Source organism: Salvelinus alpinus, chromosome 9 (assembly GCF_045679555.1).
Source record: "Salvelinus alpinus chromosome 9, SLU_Salpinus.1, whole genome shotgun sequence".
Lineage (NCBI taxonomy): Eukaryota > Metazoa > Chordata > Actinopteri > Salmoniformes > Salmonidae > Salvelinus > Salvelinus alpinus.
The window spans coordinates 9,595,583-9,607,665 of NC_092094.1; the positions used below are offsets into that span (position 1 = coordinate 9,595,583).

Genomic DNA, 12,083 nt, shown 5'->3' on the forward strand with positions numbered 1-12,083 from the left:
GCTTCTGTAGGGCTAAACCTGCCGAGCTGATGTATGCGCTTCAGAATGTCTTGATTTTGATTTATTATTTTATTTAACCTTTATTTAACTAGGGAAGTCAGTTAAGAACTTAAGAACAAATTCTTCTTTACAATGACGGCCTACACCGGCCAAACCCTGGACGACGCTGGGCCAACTGTGCAGCGCCTTATGGGACTCCCAATCACGGCCGGTTGTGATACAGCCTGGATTCGAACTAGGGTTTCTGTAGTGGTGCCTTAGATGCTTGTTGTACAGCTGGGACAAGGCTACGGTCGGTGGACATCTGGCGCCACCAAGTGGACAATTACTTCCGTTCCCTTGTGGCAGTACTGCTACCAGAGATATTTGATATAAGATCAAATGTTAGTGTCAATATAATTATCTCCAAATTGTTTCCACCACCAGTATTTCATGTATTATTATTCCAATTTAGCTGTTAATCTGGTTTTAATTCAACAAGGCTTTCTCTCGTTTCCGATTGGAGGGTGGATGACGCCGTGACTGGTGAACCTCCCAATGTGTTACATTGTAACAGTCAAAAGTGGTTATACCCGACGTTGATCAACTCCCAATCTATGTCACCCTCTTTGTAAAGTATCATCTTTGATATTTGGCGGAAGGTTTACAGAGTTCATTTTGGTGTAACCGGTAAAGAATTTGACGTGTCTGAGAACGGCACCTTCCTCCCGAAACCATTGTGGGTACCGCTTCTCGGCGTTTTGGCTAAGATCAAGTGTAGTCGAATTTATAAAACAGGACATTTGGAAAATAATACAATTCGAAATAGATAAGTGGGGCATTGTATCAGTGAAACAGAAATGGAAAGGGATTTACCCTTCACTGTAAATGTTTTTAGAGCCAATTGAAATGTAGGCTAAGCCTTTGTACATATTTGATATACACTGAGGTTTATTCAGAATTCACTTTGGTATATGTATATGTTTGTATTTATAGAATTCTTTGTATTGTTTTTAGGAGATTGTTAGAGGCAAGTTAAACTTGAATGTAATAATACTGGTCAGGTTCTGCAGAACAGCACTTTTTTGAGTAGTTTTGCTATTGTTATATTGTTACACTACTTTTGGATACTGTTTTTATGAATCGATGTTATGTAATGCACTGATTTTGTAATTGTATTTCAATGAGAAATGAAAATAAAAATTATTTTTAAAAAATAAATAAAAAAAGAATCTGTTATCAGTTTAATATCTGATACGTCCCCTATCTGGGGACCATATATTAAATTGATTTTTGGAATAGGGAGATGGAATAGGGGCTTGCTCCGTCCACTCCACGCATCGACCTGGTATTGCAGTACCTCCAGGAACGGGGCACCCCCTGCCGTTGTAAAGAGAAAAAATAACACCCCTCTATGATGTTCATTAATTAGGATCGTGATGAATAATTAATTTAATAAGGTAGTTTATCTTAATTAACGCAAATGACGACTAGATAGTAGTGGTCAAGTCAATCACCTATTCTATTGACTGTGATAGCTGATATGAATGGTGAGTTCATCATCAACGTTTATTCGTCACATGCACCGGATACACGGTGTAAACTACAGTGAAATGGTTACTTGCAAGCTCTCCTAAACAAAAAAATATACACAAAATAGCTAAGTAATAAAGTCGTTAAAAAAATAGTTATGATTGGAAATATATACACAATAACAATATACAGTATAAACTATGAAATGTGCTTAAGTCATGTAATGGTCAAATGGACTGTCACTCATACAGGTACCGTTGTCTGATTTATTTGTCTGAAGTCATTATTAGATAGGCCTTTTTCTTTTTTATTACTAGAAGCTATCAATCTCTGTATAAATACTTCTGTAACGACAATATTGAAAGACATTTCAATTTACGTGATGTTTTGTGGTCTCTACCTTCTTGTCCTTTGTGCTGTTGTCTGTGCCCAACGTTTTGGATAGATAATTCTTTGTGTTGTTGTTTGTTTAGTGTTTTCCAATTTTCCCAGAAGTGGTTAGAGTCTATGGATTCTTCAATTACATTGAGCTGATTTCTGACGTGCTGTTTCTTCTTTCTCCGTAGTGTATTTCTGTAATGTTTTAGTGATTCACCGTAGTGACGGCGTAGACTCAGGTTTTTTGGGTCTCTATGTTTTTGGTTAGGCAGGTTTCTCAATTTCTTTCTTAGGTTTTTGCATTCTTCATCAAACCATTTGTCATTGTTGTTCATTTTCTTTGGTTTTCTGTTTGACATTTTTAGATTTGAAAGGGAAGCTGAGAGGTCTAATATACTGTTCTAGGTTTTCTACTGCCAAGTTTACACCTTCACTATTACAGTGAAACATTTTGTCCAGGAAATTGTCTAGAAGGGATTGCATTTGTTGTTGCCCAATTGTTTTTCGGTATATTTCCACACTACTCACCTTCCATCTATAGCATTTCTTAATATTATTCAGCTCCTTTGGCTTTGATGTCTCATGATTGAGCAAAGCTCTGTTCAAGTAGAATTTGTTTTTGCTGTGATCTGATAGGGGTGTCAATGGACTGGCTGTGAACAATCTGAGAGACTCTGGGTTGAGGTCAGTGATAAAGTAGTCTACAGTACTACTGCCAAGAGATGAGCTATACTTGTACCTACCATAGGAGTCCCCTCGAAGTCTACCATTGTCAATGTACAGACCCAGCGTGCGACAGAGCTGTAGGTGTTGTGACCCGTTTTTGTTGGTCATGTTGTCATAGTTGTGCCTAGGGGGGCATATGGGGGAGAGAATGCTGTCCCCTCCAGGTAGGTGTTGGTCCCCCTGTGTGCTGAGGGTGTCAGGTTCTTGTCCAGTTCTGGCATTTAGGTCGCCACAGACTAGTACATGTCCCTGGGCCTGGAAATTGTTGATCTCCCCCTCTAGGAAGGAAAAGCTATCATCATTAAAGTATGGGGATTATATTGGGGGGATATAGGTAGCACATATGAGAACATTATCTCTGTTAAGATAATTTCCTTATTAATTTCTAGCCAGATATAAAATGATCCTGTTTTGACTCATTTAATAGAGTGGGTTAGGTCTGCTCTATACCAAATTAGCATACCCTCTGAGTCTCTTCCCTGGTAGTTTGATGGATGCAACTACCAGCTCTCTGTAACCTAGAGGGCAACCAGTGGGTCCGTCTCCTCTATACCACACACCTGGTAGTTTGGTGGATGGGACTACCAGCTCTCTGTAACCTAGAGGGCAACCAGTGGGTCCATCTCCTTTATACCATGTTTCTTGTAGGATGACAATGTCTGTATTTCCAATTTCTTTGATGAAGTCTGGGTTCCTGCTCTTTAGGCCAAAGGCAGATGACCTCGGAGCTTGTATATTCCAAGATGAGATAGTAAAAGCTTTATGTTCCATATTGTTTTTGTGTGGTTTAGGTTCCGGACCATCACAGTAGGTGTGAGCAGAGCATGTTGAGCAGCTACATTGGGGTTCGATAATTATAACAACAACAACAAAAAAATGGAGAAAGTATATTATTTTATAGTAGTACAGAAAGATTTGGTTTTACAAGTAATACTGTTTTCCTCATACAGGTAATGGTCACGCCCCAAAGACTAAACTCCTCTGTTATTGGTTATGGCGAGAGGTTAGCATGTCTTGGGGGTATGACCTTTAACCTTCTGTAACTTTCTCACTCATCACTATTCACGATTCATTTAGGACTATGTGTAATTATGGTAGTATCTACATGAATGTAGAAGTGTTGAGAAACATATTCTATTCTCATTAACCATTTAAAAAAATGTGACTCCAAAAAAGACACAATACATTATTTACCATTCATTTCTTTTTGAGCACAAATTAATCTGAAACACAAACAAAACAAAAAACAAATGCATCCAACAGGTTTGTAGAGTCAGAAGGTTGATGTAGTCATAATATAATGTAATATGGGACCAAATACTAAACTTTATTTATACAAATATTTAGGGGTGTCAATAATTTGAGCCCTACCTTTTTGAGGGAAAAAAAGTATTACTTGTTAAACAAAATCTTTCAAATGTGCAAATGTATTAGTAGAAAAATAATATAATTTCCCCCAAAAATATTGAGCATACAATATAGCTCAGTATATGAATTGTTTACTGTATATAGTTGTTAGTTTGTACAGCACTTTGATATATCAGCTGATGTAAGAAGGGCTATATATATACATTTGACTTGATTTGTGTGTGTGTGTGTGTGTGTGTGTGTGTGTGTGTGTGTGTGTGTGTGTGTGTGTGTGTGTGTGTGTGTGTGTGTGTGTGTGTGTGTGTGTGTGTGTGTGTGTGTGTGTGTGTGTGTGTGTGTGTGTGTGTGTGTGTGTGTGTGTGTGTGTGTGCGTGTATGACATTACCGAGGCAGGGGTAATCTGTGTTTTCCCCCATTGTAGATGGGAGAGAATTTAATAATCATGTCATGAATTATATATTATGACCAGTAGAGGCCGCTGTTGCACCACCAAAGTAACTATGCTTCATGATGATCTATGATGAAGCACTTACTCCAACTTGTGGGGTAGATCATATTAATCAATGCAAAAAACTCAGACATGAATAAACTACTAATTACTTAATTACATTTAATCACTTAATTCATCATTTTGACCATTATTGTCATCCACACCACTAAGGTGGTATTCACAACTTGTCCCCAAGCAAATCAAACCGTCAACCACAACATGTCCACACTCATTCAAACACCTGGGATGGCAGGTAGCCTAGGTCCGAAAGGTCACTGGATCGAATCCCCGAGCTGACAAGGTAAAAAAATCTGTCGTTCTGCCCCTGAACAAGGCAGTTAACCCACTGTTCCCCGGTAGGCCGTCATTGTAAATAAGAATTTGTTCTTAATTGACTTGCCTAGTTAAATAAATAAAACAAATCATGGAGTGGTTTGTTGATTAAAAATGTTTGTTTAATTTAAACAGAATTGTCACATACAGAAAGGCACATAATACATGAGAACGAAACCACAGATCAAATTCATAATCATTGCATGTACATTTTCAGGTTTATCAAAACGGAGAAACAAAGAATCTCAGTAATGCTCCATTTTACAACCCACCATTTAGCAGGAAGTGTAGTTACTTACAAATTAAAACGGTAATTAGGTGATAATTGCATATAACACTTCGGTTTCGGTGAGATTCATTGAACCAATCAAGTACCATCCAAGGGCAAAATTCCTCTTCTGGAGTGACCTGAATATTGTAACTCTAATACCATCTTACACCGGGTTGTAAAATACAACGTTACCAGAATCCCATATTGTACATAGTCAGCAGCAGATGAACAACTAACCTGTCTGAGGTCAACACAAACAAACCAACAAACTAGAGGTGAAAGGTTATTAAAACAAACAAATATTAGATATGGTCCGTATTTGTAATGGAAAGTCCTCACAGATACCAGTTAGATACTAGCCCTCACACAGATACCAGTTAGATACTAGCCCTCATACCAGTCTCTCCTCTCCTCAGACTCAGAATCACACATCAGTCCATAGACTCCTTTCAAGGCTCATCTTGAAGTACACCTGTAGTGTCCTCTGTCCAGTGTGGAGTACACCTGTAGTGTCCTCTGTCCAGTGTGGAGTACACCTGTAGTGTCCTCTGTCCACTGTGGAGTACACCTGTAGTGTCCTCTGTCCACTGTGGAGTACACCTGTAGTGTCCTCTGTCCACTGTGGAGTACACCTGTAGTGTCCTCTGTCCACTGTGGAGTACACCTGTAGTGTCCTCTGTCCACTGTGGAGTACACCTGTAGTGTCCTCTGTCCAGTGTGGAGTACACCTGTAGTGTCCTCTGTCCACTGTGGAGTACACCTGTAGTGTCCTCTGTGGAGTACACCTGTAGTGTCCTCTGTCCACTGTGGAGTACACCTGTAGTGTCCTCTGTCCACTGTGGAGTACACCTGTAGTGTCCTCTGTCCACTGTGGAGTACACCTGTAGTGTCCTCTGTCCACTGTGGAGTACACCTGTAGTGTCCTCTGTCCACTGTGGAGTACACCTGTAGTGTCCTCTGTCCACTGTGGAGTACACCTGTAGTGTCCTCTGTCCACTGTGGAGTACACCTGTAGTGTCCTCTGTCCACTGTGGAGTAAACCTGTAGTGTCCTCTGTCCACTGTGGAGTAAACCTGTAGTGTCCTCTGTCCACTGTGGAGTAAACCTGTAGTGTCCTCTGTCCACTGTGGAGTAAACCTGTAGTGTCCTTTGTCCACTGTGGAGTACACCTGTAGTGTCCTCTGTCCACTGTGGAGTAAACCTGTAGTGTCCTCTGTCCACTGTGGAGTAAACCTGTAGTGTCCTCTGTCCACTGTGGAGTAGACCTGTAGTGTCCTCTGTCCACTGTGGAGTACACCTGTAGTGTCCTCTGTCCACTGTGGAGTACACCTGTAGTGTCCTCTGTGGAGTACACCTGTAGTGTCCTCTGTCCACTGTGGAGTACACCTGTAGTGTCCTCTGTCCACTGTGGAGTACACCTGTAGTGTCCTCTGTGGAGTACACCTGTAGTGTCCTCTGTCCACTGTGGAGTACACCTGTAGTGTCCTCTGTCCACTGTGGAGTACACCTGTAGTGTCCTCTGTCCACTGTGGAGTACACCTGTAGTGTCCTCTGTCCACTGTGGAGTACACCTGTAGTGTCCTCTGTCCACTGTGGAGTACACCTGTAGTGTCCTCTGTGGAGTACACCTGTAGTGTCCTCTGTCCACTGTGGAGTACACCTGTAGTGTCCTCTGTCCACTGTGGAGTACACCTGTAGTGTCCTCTGTCCACTGTGGAGTAAACCTGTAGTGTCCTCTGTCCACTGTGGAGTACACCTGTAGTGTCCTCTGTCCACTGTGGAGTACACCTATAGTGTCCTCTGTCCACTGTGGAGTAAACCTGTAGTGTCCTCTGTCCTCTGTGGAGTAAACCTGTAGTGTCCTCTGTCCTCTGTGGAGTACACCTGTAGTGTCCTCTGTCCACTGTGGAGTAAACCTGTAGTGTCCTCTGTGGAGTACACCTGTAGTGTCCTCTGTAATAGAGTAGCTGGACCGTTCCACAAAATGAGTGTATTTTGCATCCCGTTGAAAGTCCCAGTTATTTTGTTGCTTTGAGGACATTTCTGAAGATGATTATTTATTGTGATTAGTCTTTAGGTCTGTCCCTCATTTTAAGGAAAAGGTGTGGAGTCAGTTGTCCAACTGAATCTATTCAACTGAAATGTGTCTTCCACATTTAACCCAACCCCTCTGAATCAGAGGTACAGGGTTAACCCAACCCCTCTGAATCAGGTACAGGGTTAACCCAACCCCTCTGAAACAGGTACAGGGTTAACCCAACCCCTCTGAAACAGGTACAGGGTTAACCCAACCCCTCTGAAACAGAGGTACAGGGTTAACCCAACCCCTCTGAAACAGAGGTACAGGGTTAACCCAACCCCTCTGAAACAGGTACAGGGTTAACCCAACCCCTCTGAAACAGGTACAGGGTTAACCCAACCCCTCTGAATCAGAGGTACAGGGTTAACCCAACCCCTCTGAAACAGAGGTACAGGGTTAACCCAAACCCTCTGAATCAGAGGTACAGGGTTAACCCAACCCCTCTGAATCAGAGGTACAGGGTTAACCCAACCCCTCTGAATCAGAGGTACAGGGTTAACCCAACCCCTCTGAAACAGGTACAGGGTTAACCCAACCCCTCTGAATCAGGTACAGGGTTAACCCAACCCCTCTGAAACAGAGGTACAGGGTTAACCCAACCCCTCTGAAACAGAGGTACAGGGTTAACCCAACCCCTCTGAAACAGGTACAGGGTTAACCCAACCCCTCTGAAACAGAGGTACAGGGTTAACCCAACCCCTCTGAAACAGGTACAGGGTTAACCCAACCCCTCTGAAACAGAGGTACAGGGTTAACCCAACCCCTCTGAAACAGAGGTACAGGGTTAACCCAACCCCTCTGAATCAGAGGTACAGGGTTAACCCAACCCCTCTGAAACAGAGGTACAGGGTTAACCCAACCCCTCTGAATCAGAGGTACAGGGTTAACCCAACCCCTCTGAAACAGGTACAGGGTTAACCCAACCCCTCTGAAACAGGTACAGGGCCCCCTGTACCTCTGATTCAAGCGGGTTGGGTTAAATGTGGAAGACACATTTCAGTTGAATACATTTACACATCACCCAGGGAACAGTGGGTTAACTACCTTCCTCAGGGGCAGAACAACAGATTTTTACCTTGTCAGCGCAGGGATTTGATCCAGCAACCTTTCAGTTACTGCCCCAACACTCTAACCACTAGGCCACCTGCCGCTCTAACCACTAGGCCACCTGTCGCTCTAACCACTAGGCCACCTGCCGCTCTAACCACTAGGCCACCTGCCGCTCTAACCACTAGGCCACCTGCCGCTCTAACCACTAGGCCACCTGCCGCTCTAACCACTAGGCCACCTGTCACTCTAACCACTAGGCCACCTGCCGCTCTAACCACTAGGCCACCTGCCGCTCTAACCACCAGGCCACCTGTCTCTCTAACCACCAGGCCACCTGTCTCTCTAACCACCAGGCCACCTGTCTCTCTAACCACTAGGCCACCTGCCGCTCTAACCACTAGGCCACCTGCAGCTCTAACCACTAGGCCACCTGTCACTCTAACCACCAGGCTACCTGTCTCTCTAACCACCAGGCCACCTGTCACTCTAACCACTAGGCCACCTGTCTCTCGGTCAACCCTGTGACATGAATTGAACTCTCGTTTTAATAAGGTGGAACTACTCCTTTAAAAAAAAAAAAATCAAACGAAACATTGAACATCTAATAGTTAAATCATAGAGTCAAAGCAGGTGAGCTGGTCCTGCTCTTTCTGGCCGTTTTCTGGTGTTTTCTGGTGTAAAAGTGAGCGTGAACCTTGCATTCAATTGCCCCTCCTTGTTGGACACACCACCTTCCGTTCCACCTGACACAAGGAGATTTATGGACACGACAAGCCTCCGTTACCTGTCACAAGGAGATTTATGGACACGACAAGCCTCCGTTACCTGTCACAAGGAGATTTATGGACACGACAAGCCTCCGTTACCTGTCACAAGGAGATTTATGGACACGACAAGCCTCCGTTACCTGTCACAAGGAGATTTATGGACACGACAAGCCTCCGTTACCTGTCACAAGGAGATTTATGGACACGACAAGCCTCCGTTACCTGTCACAAGGAGATTTATGGACACGACAAGCCTCCGTTACCTGTCACAAGGAGATTTATGGACACGACAAGCCTCCGTTACCTGTCACAAGGAGATTTATGGACACGACAAGCCTCCGTTACCTGTCACAAGGAGATTTATGGACACGACAAGCCTCCGTTACCTGTCACAAGGAGATTTATGGACACGACAAGCCTCCGTTACCTGTCACAAGGAGATTTATGGACACGACAAGCCTCCGTTACCTGTCACAAGGAGATTTATGGACACGACAAGCCTCCGTTACCTGTCACAAGGAGATTTATGGACACGACAAGCCTCCGTTACCTGTCACAAGGAGATTTATGGACACGACAAGCCTCCGTTACCTGTCACAAGGAGATTTATGGACACGACAAGCCTCCGTTACCTGTCACAAGGAGATTTATGGACACGACAAGCCTCCGTTACCTGTCACAAGGAGATTTATGGACACGACAAGCCTCCGTTACCTGTCACAAGGAGATTTATGGACACGACAAGCCTCCGTTACCTGTCACAAGGAGATTTATGGACACGACAAGCCTCCGTTACCTGTCACAAGGAGATTTATGGACACGACAAGCCTCCGTTACCTGTCACAAGGAGATTTATGGACACGACAAGCCTCCGTTACCTGTCACAAGGAGATTTATGGACACGACAAGCCTCCGTTACCTGTCACAAGGAGATTTATGGACACGACAAGCCTCCGTTACCTGTCACAAGGAGATTTATGGACACGACAAGCCTCCGTTACCTGTCACAAGGAGATTTATGGACACGACAAGCCTCCGTTACCTGTCACAAGGAGATTTATGGACACGACAAGCCTCCGTTACCTGTCACAAGGAGATTTATGGACACGACAAGCCTCCGTTACCTGTCACAAGGAGATTTATGGACACGACAAGCCTCCGTTACCTGTCACAAGGAGATTTATGGACACGACAAGCCTCCGTTACCTGTCACAAGGAGATTTATGGACACGACAAGCCTCCGTTACCTGTCACAAGGAGATTTATGGACACGACAAGCCTCCGTTACCTGTCACAAGGAGATTTATGGACACGACAAGCCTCCGTTACCTGTCACAAGGAGATTTATGGACACGACAAGCCTCCGTTACCTGTCACAAGGAGATTTATGGACACGACAAGCCTCCGTTACCTGTCACAAGGAGATTTATGGACACGACAAGCCTCCGTTACCTGTCACAAGGAGATTTATGGACACGACAAGCCTCCGTTACCTGTCACAAGGAGATTTATGGACACGACAAGCCTCCGTTACCTGTCACAAGGAGATTTATGGCTGATTTGAGAATAAATCGTAACAACCATGTAACGGTCAACCCTGTTACTTTATTTGGCACTTAATATAGTACTTTTTTTTTTTTTTTTTTTAACTCTTGAGATGGTAAAACATGTTTGATTTATTAAGTTTATGACAGAATGTAAACATTTGTTGAAATCAAAGTTGTTTTTAAAAACATTTTTAAACCAAATTACACTTCTCAAACGTGGAACGACCCAACTATCAGAGGAAAAGTGTTTCTCAGCGGGATGGTAAAATAACCCTCATATCACAGTGTTGTAGACAGTCCACTCTTCTCAGCAATTCAGATTATTTATTACTATTGGAATTCTGTAAAACCGCATGAATAAAATCCAATGAGATATGTGAGTAGTGTAAGAGACTGAAGAAGTGACACCGTCCATATGTTTTTATGCTGTTTTTTTTTACGCTGTCTTTATATTGTCTTGATGTTTATGGAGCGATAACCTGGTGGGAAAACAAACTGATAACCTCATTGGATTGATTTTGTCTCAGGCAGAAGTCTTATCACAAAACCTCAGTGGCCTTAGTAAGGATTCATCAGGCAACCATATATGTACCCCCCCCCCCCCCCCAGACAGCACCTCATCACTTCTCTATGAATTATTTTCTAAATAAAAAAAACAACAAAGAAGTCGTAAAAAAAACTCCTCATGTATCAAACAACATATTGCACTTTTAACATTTATCCAATAAAATAAGTAAACAAACCAAGTCCGTTTTAAAAGACGTACGTGTGACTGCAGGCAATAAGGATGAAATGACGAACGTCTGTCTGTAAGACATGAAACAAAGTCCATAGGGTACGTCCCAAATGGCACCCTCGCTATATAGTGCACTACAGGCCCCATAGGGCTCTGGTCTAAAGTAGTGCACTACAGGCCCCATAGGGCTCTGGTCTAAAGTAGTGCACTACAGGCCCCATAGGGCTCTGGTCTAAAGTAGTGCACTACAGGCCCCATAGGGCTCTGGTCAAAAGTAGTGCACTACAGGCCCCATAGGGCTCTGGTCTAAAGTAGTGCACTACAGGCCCCATAGGGCTCTGGTCTAAAGTAGTGCACTATAGGCCCCATAGGGCTCTGGTCAAAAGTAGTGCCCTATAAAGGGAATAGGGTGCCTTTTGGGACACAACCATTAAAAACATAAAACAAGATATCCATGTGTGTGTGTGTGTGTCCATGAAGACCGATGAACCTCTCCGACCATGAGACGACAGTGAGGCAACAGAACTGTGCACACTTGATGATTATGTTCCGTGACCAATCCGCCAATCCCCTCAGAGACAAGGGAGATTGAGATCCTATTGTATAATGAACAGTAAGTTAGTAACCGAGGTTTAACCAAGTCTAAAACCATCAGTCTCGATCCCACTTCTTCTGATCTTCATCACTTACAAATACACCATTCTGATGGAGTTCTGACTGAGTCCGGAGACCACTTGTTACAGTGTGACGTTGTGGACTGCATCATCCTCTTCTGACCAATGGAAATCTTAGGAGTGAACAGGAAGTAGTTTCTCGTGATATGAC

General features: G+C 43.5%; 1 protein-coding gene and 1 pseudogene across 1 annotated transcript in view; one reads left to right on the forward strand and one right to left on the reverse strand.

Moving 5' to 3' along the window:
- The first annotated feature begins 1,181 nt into the window (after positions 1-1,181).
- On the forward strand, positions 1,182-1,361 carry LOC139531074 (U2 spliceosomal RNA; annotated as a pseudogene).
- A 9,199-nt stretch (positions 1,362-10,560) lies between these two features.
- Positions 10,561-12,083, reverse strand: part of LOC139584256 (transmembrane and coiled-coil domain protein 3-like) — a 50,009-nt gene continuing 48,486 nt past the window's right edge. Inside the window, exon 8 of the mRNA XM_071415883.1 lies at positions 10,561-12,083. This exon is cut by the window's right edge and continues 625 nt beyond it. The gene's annotated coding sequence lies outside the window, so the exon portion shown is untranslated.